Genomic DNA, 16,754 nt, shown 5'->3' on the forward strand with positions numbered 1-16,754 from the left:
ATTATGTGAATCAGATGTCTCCTTCGATGTAATTTAAATTGTAAATTGTCGGTTGGGTATATATCTAAAATATTTCACACGCAATCGGAGGTGAAAGAGTTAAGTGGGCCACCCTGTATATGGCACGGTGAAGAAACCTTTCCTCGAGTTCTCCAGCTTTGCCTATATTTTCCAATATTAGAGTTAACAGTCATCATTTCAACTTTGCATAGACTACGCAGTGTAAGGGAGACGTTATGCAGAGGATTGCGATTACTCTGTGGTACTCTAGAATGAATAACGTTGCTCTCGGAGCAAATTGCGACAATAAAACTCGTTTGCCTACATCTCATTTTAACATGTCTTAACGGTTACAGGACGTGCAAATTACGAAATTTAGCAAATTGGCTAACAACTTGGATATTTATGACCAACAAAAGTCCTCGAAGATGATTAAACCGGGCATCGCTCTTTAAGGAAAGTGGCCCCAATTAACTAGAATTGTATGTCAGTCGAATGAAAGCATCTTACCAAAGGAATCATAGTCTGATTTAATAGATCTTATAGGCCTATAGTAAACAAAGTGGCTGTGGAACTAATAAGGACAAAATTATTTTGTCTTGAGTTTATGAATGGAACGTTATACGTGACATTTAGTGGCAGAATTTTTTATGCAGAGCAGCCAGAATATCAAGACGACTATGCCAGAAATAAATGTGGTCAACAAACACGAGTAGATTATGAACGAAATTAAACAATGCCGAATAATGGAAGGTTAAATCTTCTTGTAATTCCGATGGGAAAGCTGTTACATGTTTTAAGAAAATAAATAATAGTGAATCGTCTTGAGATTGAGACACACCCTCTTTATGAGAGGCGAAATTGCTATTCTCATGTTGTAAGGAAAGTTCTAGAACTTACCAAGGATCTGAAACTATACTATTAGGACCACGTAGAGATCCCTTGCGATTTATTTTTGCGTTGGTGATTGATATTCTGTTTATTTCAATGAATTACTCAATGTGGATTTTCAAAATTCGAATTTAACTATATGCGTTTTCAGACTTTAATGTGAATGTGCTCAGTACGGCTAAGAATTGTATGCCGTTACAGTGCGCTTCATGCACCTCTGACTTTAGGTACCGGTACGTAATTGTGTTGGGGTGGGGGATTTCAGTGTGTTTCGTTCAGCAGTGAACTTTAGTTGATCGGTTACATTACGACCGAATACTGCTATTCGTAACAGGCAACATTCGACGTCCTGTAAAGAAGAATAATAGCAAGATGCCTAGGGCGAAATTTGTGACTTAATTTCAAAAGAGCAAATTCTTTGTAATAATGATACAGATTTTGAATAAATAATGCTTGTGTAAAATATTTTAAATATTCCCCCATTGTTTCTGGAGAATTGGAATGAAGTTTCTCTAGATATAAGGCTTTGTTTTCTAGCAACAGGCAATCATTCTCCTTTGAAAATTTGAAAATGTGGTTTTGTTATTCATTGCAAAATATATGAAATGAAAAATTATGTAAAACAAAACCTTAATATACTATCATATTAACAGAGTGAAATAATAAGGCTGATACTTGTCAATGTCATATTAGGTGTATTTTCTACAGACATAAAATAGCATGTAGTCAATGATATTGTGACGAACCGAATAGTTGGAACACGAATTAGGAAAAAAATGTAGCAAATAAGATGAAAAAAATACTGGATGAACATTAAGGATATTTAGCTTTATGCAAAATTTGTGACAATTTCAAATGAGGAAAATTATAATAATGATACAGATTTTGAGATAGATAATGCTTGTGTAAAATATTTCAAATGTCCTTATTGTATCTGCAGAAGTGGAACGAAGTGTTTCTAGATGTAAGGCTGTGTTTTCTAGCAACACGCAATCATTCTCCTTTGAAAATTTAAAAGTGTGGTTTCTTATTCACTTCAACAATATACTTACTGGCTTTTAAGGAAGCCGGAGGTTCATTGCGCCCCCACATAAGCCCGCCATTGGTCCCTATCCTGAGCAAGATTAATCCAGTCTCTATCATCATATTCCACCTCCCTCAAATCCATTTACGTCTCGGCCTCCCCAAAGTCTTTTTCCCTCCGGCCTCCCAACTAACACTCTATATGCATTTCTGGATTAGCCCATACGTGCTACATACCCTGCCCATTTCAAACGTCTGGATTTAATGTTCCCAATTATGTCAGGTGAAGAATACAATGCGTGCAGTTCTGTGTTTTGTAATTTTCTCCATTCTCCTGTAACTTCATCCCTCTTAGCTCCAAATATTTTCCTAAGCACCTTATTACTTCATGAAATGAAAAATTATGTGAAACAAAACCGTAATACACTATCATATTAATATAGTGAAATAATGAGGCTGATACTTGTCAATGTTATATTAGGTGTATTTTCTACAGACAGAACATAGAATGTTTTTAAAATAGTACAGTTTTTCTTTAAGAAAGAAAATGATGTCTTTAAATTTTTCTCTAGCAGATAGTTGTGTTTCGAAGTCAAAGAAGTGGCTTTCAACCATCCAAATGCTGAGGACTAACTTACCATGATGATAAGCATGAGTTCAAACGAACGAATGACACTGCGTTAACTTATCCCAACTCTGAGACATACTCAAAGTTAGAGGAGCACGAAGCGCACTGGTAGTGTAACGGCATATATTTCTCAGGCCTAGTGATCAGGAATAGAAGTTTTGTAAGTCCGCCGTGTCCTGGCTAAGTCGCCTGGAGTATCCAGACGAAACGAGCCCAACAGAATGAACGATTTCTCTGGTCATTTTATTTCTCCTGGAGATGAAGCTTGTATGCCGTCCCGAAACGTTGGAGATGTTAGAATACGATGGAATACTCAAAGTCTATTTCTTATCGATTTTAACTCATTATTAAGGACATTATTTATGAGATCAAATCATTGAATGAAGATTAAATATTTAGCACTTTATTGGCAACAAGTTTTTTCATCAAGATTTCAGCATTGTGTTCTTGTTTCTTTGTGTGGTAATTATTTTAATTAATTTTGGAGAAATTTCAGAAGAAACAGTTAAGCATTTTCTTCGATATAGGACAATTTAACGCTTGTTTTACTCGGATTTGTGAAGCATGAAGCGTCCAGTGTGCCGGTGGATGTTATGTTGCTGACAAGGTCGAGCACTTTCACATGAAATGATGATGCAGTGATAATTTGTGGATTAACGACAAGCGAAACGGGGACGTAACAGAGAAAAATAGGTCTGTATCGTAATGCTCGTTTAAACAACTATTTCTTCTTTGATTTATTTATATTTGAATCAGGGTCTCTGGCATAGAAAAATTATGCATTAGAAAATTATCTAATAATATTTACACTTTATTTCTTTATTTCTATTTTGTGAAGTGATTTGTTAACATGTTTGTATATATATAATATAAATATGTATATCTATTATTTCAATATGTAGACATAGCTTCTATTGAAATATCTCAAGAATCTATGATGAAAAAGAGAAGCGAAATAAGAACATAATGGCGATACAAAGATCTTTGGAAAAAGCAGTGATTCTATTATTTAAAAATAATGATAAAGTTTAATTGCGAAAACTGCCGACGAACAGTACTAATGGATTGTTGTTATACTGTACAATTCTTTCCCAGTTATTAATATAGAGATTCACACCATATACACAAGAATACATTGATGATCATCAACCAGGATTCATGGCTGGTAGATCTACCTCCGACCAGATTTTTGTTTTAAAGCAACTAATTCCAAAACACTTGGAATATGGGAAAAGTACGCATATTTTATTTGTTGGTCTTGCTAAAGTGTACGGCAGTATCAATAGAAATGTTATGTGAGAGATATTTCTGGAAGATGGAATTCCTAATTAATTACTAGCATTGATTAAAATGTGTTGATGAATAAAAGTGTGCTATTAAAATTATTAATTATATTTCAGATAGTTCTATTGTAAACAATGGTATACACTCCCACCAGTGTTGTTTAATTTCATCGTTGAGAGTACACTAAACAAATTGGTAAATCTGGTTAAGGAATATTTTTAATTATTGTTAATTCAACTGCGTAGATTTTGCAGTTTATATAGTGGTAATAGCAGACTCTGAAGACAATTTAAGATATCTGACAAGTAAGTAAAAGGAGGAGGAATCAGACCAGTTGGGTTGTCATTAAATGTTGACAGAACGAAGCACATAAGGAATCAAAAGTGGGAATACAGTATTAATTTCACAGTGAACAATTTTTTATCTCAACAAGTTTCTTTATTCAGTAGTCTCAGATATTTTGTCAGCAATTACAATATAAAAGATGTGGAAGTTATACATCGCTTGATGAATGCTCTGAACAAAGTGTTGCCCTCTAAACTGCTTTCAAGAAACACTAAATTACGCTGCTATAACCATCGTTTTTATAGTGTTACTGTACGGAACGGAAACATGAACGTTAACAAAAAAAAAAAAAAAAAAAAGCATTTATGTCGTATACATTTGAAAACAAAGTTTTGAGACTATTCTTGGGTTTATTAAATTAGCGTGGTGTTTGGAGAATCCAGAAAAGCAGAGGAATTAGTAGTCTTTTTTTTCATTAAGCCGATGTTGTGACTTTTATTAAAAACAGAAGTTACATTGGATTGGCCAAGTGAACCGGAGTGAAAGAAGTGCCTTAATCAGAAGAGTTTTAGAGAGACGTCCAGAAATCTCTAGAACAGCCTGGACATAAAAGGGAAGGAAAAAGGAAAGGAGATCCCCCCCCCTCGTCCATGTCCTTTCCGCTTCACCGCTTTAGAAACGAACACATAGTAAAACAATGTTCATCAGTGATGGATTTTAGGCGATCAGCGAGAGCTGAAAGCTATTATGCATGCCTTATACAATCCGTCACTCAGCAATGCTTGCCTTCATGTCTACTCGTATCGGTCCGAAATATATTGTAACTATCTCTGCCGGGGAATGTAGTGTGGGGAGTTAAGTCTGCATTACCTCAATGGAGCTATTAACGATCAGGCCTCCTCTAGGATGACATCGACTGCGATGGTATAATCAACTGACAATCGACACTCAGCTACTGGGTTACAATGTAAATAAATCCAATAACAGAGATCATTGGAGGCTAATTGTTATAGGGCCAATAATCGTTTCAGATTCCCGTCAATAGCCAACAACTACAAAATAAAAATGATTATGGCGATGATCAAAGTGACTATAACGAAGACAATTTTGATGATGAGTGTGACGAAAATTATGAAGACTATTTTGAATATACGGGATTTAGAAATTTATTATGATTAGAATGGTCTAAATTAATTATGAAGATGGTGAAAATTGTCATGAAAATGGTGACGAAAATCATGGTTTCGAGAGTGCTAAAATTATGATGAAGAGGAATGTGGAACTTGTAACGAGTAGCTTGAATATTATGACGGCGATGACGAAAAGTATAATGAGATTAGTAAAATAACGACAATGATAATGGAAATAAGAAAATTATGTTCTGATTACGACAATAATTACGCTAGAGTAATAAAAATAATATAATCGGGATGGCAGTAAAATTCAGACTGCCTACCCATATTTTCAATTAGCCTATAATTCAGTTCCCTATTTAAGAAGCTATTGTATCAGTTGAATTGATTGATGGCGTTAGCTTCCATAAAGTAATATGATAATTATGTATTCTCGAAAAGAAACAGAGTTAGCGAATATAAAATTAAGATGTTAACATTGACTTGGAGAGAAATGAAAATCTTTGAAATTCCTTAAACAATATAAATTGCCTCGAGAATTTAAATGAGGACCTTTCGAATAATAGGCTAGCCTGCGGATATGCTATTGACTGACATCAGAGAATTTCAATGGAAAAAGTTGTGCTCAGCGAAGCTGATGTAGGTAGAAATTTAATGGTTGAAACATGTGTATGTAAATCCAACCAAATTGCGCTGACCCGCTTCAGGGAGTAAACGTGAAGGTGTGCCTACTACCGAAAAGGAGTTGCCATTACAGAAATTAACATTTTCTTATAGATACTGTATATTCCTTACAAATTATCCTAAATATTACTTTCCTGACTGGTTTTCTAGAAAGAAAACATCTTTTTATAAACATTTTCTTTGTGTGCGTCTGTGATGTTCCTTAAGTCTTCTACATATGAAGAGATTCTGACTAAACTCCACAAAAATGTAACATTAATTTTATGGCTATTTCAAAGTCCCAAGTATGATCGATTAAATCCGAAAATTTTTCTCTAGACTAGACAGAGAGATCTCAATCTACCTATATAACAGACCTTCATATCGTGAAACCAATTTAATGCGTGCGCTGTAGCTCATAGCAAGAATTGCCTTAAAGTTGGAAAACACCCAAACCAGGTAATCAGTCCAAGCGAGAATCGAACACGCGCCCAAGAGTAAGTCTGGATTGGTAAGTGCCTTAGTGAATGTCAGGTAATCTATGGCGAATCCTCAACATCATCTCGCCAAACACTATTTCACTATCACCAATCCCAACGTCGCTAAATAACCCAGTAGTCGATATATCGTCGTTAAATAACCAAGTAAAGAAAATATTGCAGCGACTGAAGCTCAGAAACAGATCAGTCCAGAGCTGTCAACATGGTGTACAGTAGTGGCAAAAAAACCTGACCTATCCTTGTAGCTGATTTCAGAGCCTTGTTCACTCCAGAGCACGATAGACTGATAACTAAGCCTTTCGTGGTTCGAATCCTGCCTGGGAAGGACATTTTTTTTTTTTTGTTCCTTATTCAAATTTATTCCCAATACTTTTCGATTGCAGCGATATTTTACTACTAAAATGAACTTTATTTATTGGCATAAGGAGAGGTGCTAGAATATCCAGACTGGAAAAGAGAAGAAACGAGGATGTTAGAAGGATAATGAACATGGAAGAATCGGTGATTGCAAGAATTGAGAATAGACAACTTCAGTGGTATGGTCATGTAAGGAGGATGGATGAGTGGAGGTGGCCAAACGTGCTACTTCAGTGGTCTCCAGCTGGTAGAAGGAAACGAGGAAGGCCTAGAAATTCATGGAGGGCTGGAATATTGAGGATGATGAATGATAGGGGACTAAATGAGCAGGATTGGAATGACAGACGCAGATGGAAAATGGGAATAAAGGGTAACCACTGAAAAGTGGAGAGGCCCTCAAAAGTAAAAGTAAAAGTAAGTAATTAACTTTATTATTCCCAGAACATGAATTTTACCAGCAATGGAAACACTCGGATTATTCTCTACCCACAAAAATTCGCAACAAATGTCTAGCCTATGTTAAAACCATCCTGATGCTAGGCCTTACACTTCGTCTTGCAGCACTAGATACTCTTAGAACGAAAACGTATTGGAAAGTATTGAACTATTCACTTTAGAAAAAAATGGAAAATCGCACTGAGAAAGAAAAGGTAGAATTGTATCCGGGAAAATTAGATTCTGTTTTAAGATAATGCAAGGCCACATGAGACAGGAGTAGTAGTAAGAGTGCTCAATCAAAATTTACGAAAAGCCTTTACAATTTCTGCCATATACGAGGGTTGTTAGAAAATTTCATAGCCAGACACAGAAATTAAACTAGGATTATTCTAAAATAATCTTTATTTCTCGACATAATCTCCCCTGAGATTCACACACTTGGTCCACCGGAGCTGTAAAGCTGCTATACTCTCCTTGTACATAGATTCCTCGAGATCTGCAACAAAGCCTTCTGCGATAACCTCACATTTTACGAAAAATTTTCCTCTGACCAATGAGGTTTGAGCTTTGGGAACAGAAATAAGTCTGGAGTGCGAGATGTGGTGAGTATGGCGGGGGAGCGACAACAATTCGAACCGTAGTTCGTGTAGTTTAGCTACCGCGATAGCAAACGTGTGAGCAAGTGCATAGCCGTGATGAAACAGTTCTTCTTGAGCATACATGGTCACTTCTCACGAATTTTCTCTTCCAGTTGCTACAGGAGATATTTTTCTCCCCTTTGCTAGAGTTGGTCTTTTAACGACGCTGTATCAACTACGAGGTTATTTAGCGTCGATGATATTGGTGATAGCGAGATAGTATTTGGCGAGATGAGGCCGAGGATTCGCAATAGATTACTGGCATTCACCTTACGGTTGGGGAAAAACCTCGGAAAAAAACCAACCAGGTAATCAGCCTAAGCGGGGATCGAACCCGCGCCCGAGCGCAACTTCAGACTGGCAGGCAAGTGCCTTAACCGACAGAACCTTTGCTAGATAGTCAATCATTATTATCCCCCTATAATCCCAGAAAACGGACGTCATTACTTTAACAGTCAATTAAACAGCTTTTGTTGAAATTTGACATAGGACGTGCTTTTTTTCCGGTGTTAACAAACTTGAAACCCACTTGCGGAGACTTTGGACATGCCTAAGATATTGACTAAGAAGTAGCGCAACCGTTCAGTTGAAATATACACAATCTCGCTGATTTCCCGCACTTTCAGTTGACGGTCATTCAGCACCATATCGTGGATTTTTTTACGATTTATTCATTTCTCCGGTTACTGAACGTCCACTGCGGGGGGGGGGGGTCGTCTTCCACACTCTTTCGATCATGTTGAAATAGTGCCGTTCATTTTTTCACACTCAAGATAGTTGGAGCGAATTCCCCCACTCTAGCATCCATGTCTGCTTTAATTCCTGTTGGACTCATTCCTCTGTTTTAAGAAATATTTAATAACAGCACGAAGCTCGACATTTTCCAGGTTTGTCAATCTCCTCGGCGTACTAACTTCAAAGTTAAACTGCACAAAATGTAGGCAACAGAAATTTTTTAATTTTTGGTGCTTTAGCTAATGTAAAATGGCGGCACTGTTGACACTTTTTCAATGCCATTTCTGTGTCAGGCCACTAACTTTTCAAACGCACCTCGTAGCACAAATCTTGTACCTTACAATATTTTAACATTTCTAGCTTTGAAATAATAACGCAAGAGGTTTAGATGTGATCAATATAAGGAAATAGCCTAATACAGTATTCTTGTAACGCTTACAAAAGAAAGCGTGTAAGTTGAAGAATGGTCATAAAAAAAGGCTGTAGGCCTGTATGCCAAAGAGAGAAACCCTAGAAACCAGGGCGTTTTTCGGCAACTAGTACAGTAAAACCTGTCTGAAAGACCACTCCTCCTAAATACCGATTTTTTTTAAAGACCCGAATTAAATACATTCATAAAACCAATGTAAATCACACCCCTTTTAAGAGAACACCTTTCTCCCCGACCATCGAAGAGTGATTAAATAGCCATTTTCTTAATTTCACCCCTTTTAAAAGATCATACTGTATTTTCAAAATTTACAATTTAGTATTTTATTACATTACTGTAACGTAAATAAATTCCAAGAAATTCGTTACAGTACCAGAAGTTAAAATGATGTTTGGCAAAGTTGTTAAGTGGTACCGTATTCAAGTTGAATGTCCATCTCTGTCGTTAATCCCTTAAGGAATGTTCGGTATTTCTAGGAAAAAGGTACAATGACCGTTTGCTAACGGCTTCCGAGGTATGACAAAGGGTTATTTGCACCGCTGTTTTACAGTTTCTTGGAAGGTAATGTTTCTCATGCCGTATGACGGTTTTACTTTTCGTTTTGTACAGTAAAATCAAATCATTACTTGTTAATTACATTGCAATAATTTATTTCTTCTTCCTTCTACCTATTATAAAAATCCGGATATTATTCCCGATTTCAAACAATTACATTTGAAGAATATCGATTAGTAATTTGATGGATTTGTTTTCTAGTAGTTTGTTTCTTAATAGGACATTATTTCCAATTTTTTTCGTATATTGTAATATACATTTTGAAGTTTATAGTTTAAAATGTGTATGTCACATAGTGTGTAATTTTTTGCAGTCAACCGAATGTAAATTGGAATGAATACGGGGATTATTTGCAATGTACACTCTTCGACACAAAAAATTACTAATCCCCTATAGAGTGTTTTCTTTAAATCCACTTCGGACAGCGCCTGGTTCACACGAATAGGCAAAGGATGTTTCTTTTGCACCTAATTGACCCCTTGAATATATCATTACGCTAAATTATGTATAACCATTTAATGTATAAAAATTCATAAATAACAATTAGTATTACACATTGCACTTTAGTCTGCTGGACGAAAGAACAAAGTGATGTTTCATATTTCTTTCCGCAGATGTACTAGCAGAGTCTGTGCTGATCTCGAGGCAAGACTGATGAAGTGTTGTGATCTCGCGTCACGTTATCTAGGTCATTGTTGGAGATGCGCCGGTCTGGTCACTTTCCACTGCTATCCACGACGTGGACTTGCTCTAGCTGGAATGTCTCTCTTGTATCGTGATCTGAATCTACAGGTCCATTCAGTTGAGTAATAACCACGATTAAGTGAAGTATTGTTACACATACCCATTTGAATGATTCTCGTCGCAATAAATAGGATTCGTCTGCTTCGGAATATGTCATTTAAAATTGAAATGGTTTGGATGTAGTAACTTACGAAATACGAGTATTAGCTCTACTCTCGAGAGTTACAACAGCAGATAATCTTCCAAGAAGTCAATCACACGCTTACACGCTTCTGCACACAGTTGTGACCTATGTTAGTTCGTATCCCGCCTAGGGCATGTGTTTATGTTCATATGTTGCAATAGGAGATACGAAGTTGTAAGCAACAAAGCTGGTTGAGATAGGCCTACATCAGATAGATTGCATCTGTCTGTTTGTCTGTCAGTCTGTCTGTCTGTTTGTCCGTCCGTCCGTCCGTTCGTCTATACCGCCTGCATACTCGCTTCTGTATACCGTCTTTCTATAGGCCTATAATCTATCCACCTATATCATTTAATCTAATCTAATGTAATCCACATGTACAATCTAGTCTACTTAATGTAATTCATCCATCCATGTATTCATACAATCCATCCATCCGTCCACACCTCTGGAGTAAACGTCAGCGCGTCTGGCCAGGTGGCCCGGGTTCGAATCTCGGTCGGGGAAAGTTACCTGTTTGAGGTTTTTTCCGGGGTTTTCCCTCAACCCAATACGAGCAAATGCTGGGTAACTTTCGATGCTGGACCCCGGACTCATTTCACCGGAATTAACACCATTTCATTCAGACGCTAAATAACCTAGATTTTGATACAGCGTCGTAAAATAACCCAATAAAATGAAATCCATCCATCCATCCATCCATCCATCCATGTGTTCATCCAATCCAATCCATACTTAAAATAAGCCTATGCTTAAAATAAGTTGGGCCTTGATTAGAAACTCAGGAACTCTCTATAACCACGCACAATCCATTATTTCTAATTGTTTCTTGTTTGAGTGTCATATACTCTAGGGTAGGTATCAAAATCTTAGTTGGCTGTGTTCAAATGTATTTATTTCAGTCAGAATTCTAAAAAAAAAAAAAAACATGTTCAGCTAATATGTCCTACATAAAACCAATTACTTTTCACCATTTCCACTACTTTGTAGTGTATGTTGTGTAAATTTCCCGACCGCAAGGTCTTGTGTCGTATATACTACACCTTTTCCAGTTGCAATTCAGAAAATATCAATTTAATTTTAGAAATTATCAAATTTATTTCAGATTAGTCAATTCAATTTCAGATAGTATCAATTGTGTTTGAGATTAGTCAATTGTATTTCAGATGGTATCAAATGTATTTCAGATCTGTTAATTGTATTTCAGATGGCATCAAATGTATTTCAGATTTTGTATATTTACTTTTTTGTTTTATTTTATTCTTATGAAGTATGCTAGGTTTGATATAAGGATTTTAGAAAATACATACTGTACTGTACTGTAATGTACTGTACTTCTTAATGCAATAATAATTTCCAAAGTTATTTATAGAATTATTACGTACATACGAACAATATCATTTGACACATATGTATTACTGTACAGTACTGTACGAGTACATAGTCAATTTAATTTAAGAAAATAAGCAAAACATTTAAGATTACATACAGGTAGTAACTTTTATTTCACATAATAACAAATGTAGGCCTACTTGAGATTTTAACATATATTTAAAAAGAATGAAAAATAGATTTAAAAAATCCTCAACTTTATTGCATTTTAGCGTCCGACAGGCATATTCTCCGTAGCTATAAAGTTGCAGCATGATGAATTGTACTATGTTGTACTGCACGAGCACAGTCACCACCAACTTCTGAAATGCAAATGATGTTTTCTGAAATACAATTGATACTATCTGAAATTGAATTGACTGATCTGAAATACAATTGATAATTTCTGAATTAAATTGATATTTTTTTAAATACAACTGAAAAAGGCGTAGTCTTGCATTAATATCCTCAATTATAATAATATTTTTTATCGATAATATTCATTAGGTTGTTTGAAAGTTCTGACATAAATTCATCTTTATCATTGGTGTTATATTATTTTGGAACATACACAGCTGTAATGGATAAATCCAGATATAAAATATTTTTGGACGTTAATCTCAGTTTCTGATGGCTCTTTTGATCTATTAATACCGCTGTAGAAATATAAATAATGTCCATGTCGTTGATTTCCTTTTAATTTTTTTCCATTTCTTTAATGTACATTTATGTTTGTTAAATTCTTCAAATGTTTCACTTGCTTTTCCATTAATTTTCTACAAGTTTAACGTTCCGATATACAGCACTCATTTTCATATGCTAAGTCGTTATTGTCGACTATACTTATCTGAAGCAACTGTTGAGGAATTTTTTCTTGCAAAACATTTTACATGTATGGATAACAGGCCTATAATCTCAACTCTGAACTTGGAGGAATGGAAATTAACTCCTCTATGGATAGTTTCCAAAGTCACCAGCTGCCCCACCTACTGGTCCGAAGGTGGTATATTATTTCCCACCTTCCTTCCGAAAAATCCGGTGATGGCGTTCCCTATCCGTCATATGGGATGTATCTCTCATCTGAATACAGTACAAGAAAAATTAAAATTAGAAAGTAAAACTTACATAAGCTACACAGCTACTGTTGAAGGCCAAATACACACTAAGTGGGAAATGATACTAATTAACAGTAAATAGTAATCCGAGGCACGACAGCTCATGAAAGACCAATACTACTTCAGAAATTCACTTGAAACCTCCATTTCGTTAGTTTTTGGTCAGGATGTTGGAATAAGTGTCTGTAGACCAAGTATGAAAGTTATGTTTCCGGCCTTTCTTATTGTAATGGATATCTGCTAGCGAGTAGAGTAGAAAATTCCTCAAAAGTGTTCAACGAAAACACAACACAAGGTTAAGGGTAGGTCCACACTGCGGAAAACTGTTTCAGACTGCTTTGAACAAAACGTTTGTTGCTACTTCAAACATCTTCAATACACACTGCAGCAAACAAGTCATTATCAAACACACAGTCGCTGTGACCTTTAAGTTTAAAATTGTAAGTAGCAGAACGTTTTTCTATTCACATTAGGAGCTTCCCAGCATCACACTTCATCTAAAAAGTAGTTTATTTTACTTTAAATAACAAAGCTCAATATTTTACAGAGTCTGATATAATTTATTATTGTGTCTATACATTAATATAATAACTGTATTTTATTAGTGTATATAATGAATTGTAGGTATACATTTTTAAATCTGTAATTGAGATTTCAAGTTTCGAATTATTTTAAAAATAATAAATAAGCTGTAAAATATACGTAACTGGTACCAAGAATATAAAATCTTAATAGATAATCTATACATTGCCATAGAAAATCCATTTTCCCCAACTTTGAGTTGTTTGCTACGGAGCTGTATCTCCCTTCTTGGAACAAACAAAACGTTCCGCCTGCTTAATTCGTGTGACAGGCTTTAACTTGCTTATCAAAGGAGAGTCTGAGTCAGTTTCAGTCTGGTTGACACTGTTCTTTCATGCACTGTACATACAGAACTTGTTGAATTACACTAATTACAGGGTTTTTTCCCATCTCTGATAACCAATTTGAATGACATGTGCGCCAGGAATCACACGACAGCTGAACTGTGGCGCGAGGTGACAGACCAGTAGTGAGTGATCTCATAGTCAGAGTACACGGCGACTCACAGCAGAAATTCCCAAGAAAAATGAACCTTTTTGGGAAGGGTACATAACAACCCTTACCGATGCCAAGTAGGGTAGAGTAGCATAAATCGCACAGCTTCCTAAATCGCACCACTGCTAGTTTAAAACAAGTCACTGTAGTAGTGTGGCATCTAGTGGTATTGTTACAATCTACCATATGAACTTCCACCATGTCACTTGATTTCTGCCAATTCTTTGTGTCTGCAGCGTGGTGATAGTGTATCTAATATAATCGCTTAGGTGGATGTATATTTAGCTAACATTTTGTAACTAAATAACGGATTTGTATGCAAAGGAATCCATAATCTTAAGATGTTATTCGCTTAAAGAGATATTAAAGAACATTTAACTAAGTAGGATTTTCGAACATGTGGTGATTATAGGCTAGAATGAAGGAAATAATCACTTATGACGTAGTTTCTCAATTCGCACCACTTTGTTGGTGCCTAATTCGCACCGGTGCGATATGAACAACTGTAGCAATTCTAACCGTACAACAGAAGGCCACAAAAATTTTAACTGAACGAGAAATGCATCAGGAGGGTGCAATATCAAGTGGTGAAAAGGGCGTTAATACAACAAGTGTATGTTGTACAAGCGCACCAGGTATTTTGTGCCACCTGTGATAATTTTCAAACGTCAAACAGTGCATCCTTCATTATCAGCTGGTGCTCCTCCAGGATAGTTATTTATTTGCTTTGAGTCAGGTTACATTAACAGTGAACAATTTGTCGAATAGCTCAAACATTTTATTTGCCACTCAAACCTGCCATAGAAAAAAGTGCTGCTTCTATATGTCCACCTATACGACTCATTCCAAAAATTTAGAAGCTAGATTATCTCGGGAAAATGGCATGCTCCTGTTTCAGCTTCCTCGTCATCACACTCATAGGCCCAGTCTTTAGATGTTTCTATCTTCAAATTATTTCAGACAGCTATATCATGAAGCAGTTCTTAGGTGGTTTCGAGATAATCGTGGAGAAAAGGTGACGCAGTTTACAGTCTGAACTGCCTGGTGAAGCACGTGGAAAATGTGTAGCAATAAAAAACGCATTCAGAAAGTTTAAATGTTACGTAATTTACGCTCTATTTTTTCAATTTCATTTGAAGATGCGTTACTCTCTTTCATTAATTTCAATAAACTTGCAATTTGCATTTATTACATTATTCATTCAAATATTCTTCAATATGTTCAATATTAAAAGGTTTCCTTCATCCCGTTCCCGGCAAATAAAGAGGTGCGATTTAAGAAACCGAAGGTGCTATTTAGGAAATTAGTTTCCTAAATGGCACCACTGACATGTGTTTCGAAAATGTCATTTTAATTAAAAATATATTAAATCAAATTCAAGGATTATTTTTTACATGAAAGGTAAATGTTCTGGGAATGTATCTCTGTAAAATAATGCAGAAAATAAAAACTGAATTGTTCAATAAAAATTATAAATGCTAAAGTGGTGCGATATAGGCAACCTTTACTCTACAGCTAAGTGAAAATAAAAGAAGCCTGCAATAAACGAGGTTTCGTTATTTCCAAGAAGGGATCTTCTATGTACTTAATAAGATTGGTAAAGATCCATTGGAATTAATTTGTATCATCTCGTGGGGTGCGGCGACTTGTGACGGGAGGGTGGATTTGCTTGCTTTTTCCACTCTGGAATTAATCCCTTCCGAGCTTAGCCACTCTTATTAGGTACACATAAGATACTTTTCTTGGAAATAACGAAAGCAAGTTTTTTGCAGGCTCCTATGATTTTCACGTAACTGTACTTGGCATCGGAAAGAGTTGTTATGTACTCTTCCCAAAAAGGCTCGATTTTCTTGGGCACTGTTACTGTGATACACCGTGCACTCTGATTATGAAATCACTCACTACTGATCTGTCATCTCTCGCCGCAATTCAGCTATCGCACAGTGGTCTAGAATGCAAATTTAGCGGGACATATTAATACCTTTTCAGCTACCTAACAGATTTTTATGAAATTTTACACAGTAGTTACAGGTAGCATATATGTTTTGTATGCAAGCTCTCGTTACGTCGGTATAAGGGGATCTACCCCTTATAGGGGGGGGCGCATTTAGACAAAATTAGAAACTTTTCTCCTGTCTGACAGATTTTTATGAAATTTTACAAAACAGTTACAAGTAGCATATATATTTTGTATACAAGCTCTGATTACGTTAGTATAAGGGGAACTACCCCTAATAGGGGGCGCAATTAGACAAAATTAATAACTTTTCTCTTATTTAACAGATTTTTATGAAATTTTACACAGCAGTTACAGGTAGCATATATGTTTTGTATACAAGTCTCGTTACGTTGGTATAAGGGGAACCATCCCTTATAGGGGGGGGGGCGCAATTAGACAAAATCAGTAACTTTTCTCCTATTTAACAGATTTTTATGAAATTTTACAAAGCAGTTACAAGTAGCATATATGTTTTGTATACAAGCTCTGATTACGTTCGTATAAGGGGAACTACCCCTTATAGGGTGCGCAATTAGACAAAATTAGTAACTTTTCTCCTATTTAACAGATTTTTATGAAATTTTACGAAGTAGTTACAGGTAGCATGTATGTTTTGTACACAAGCTCTCGTTACGTTGGTGTAAGGGAAACCATCCCTTATAGGGGGGCGCAATTAGACAAAATCAGTAACTTTTCTCCTATTTAAC

Source organism: Periplaneta americana, chromosome 2 (genome assembly GCF_040183065.1).
Source record: "Periplaneta americana isolate PAMFEO1 chromosome 2, P.americana_PAMFEO1_priV1, whole genome shotgun sequence".
Classification (NCBI taxonomy): Eukaryota; Metazoa; Arthropoda; class Insecta; order Blattodea; family Blattidae; genus Periplaneta; species Periplaneta americana.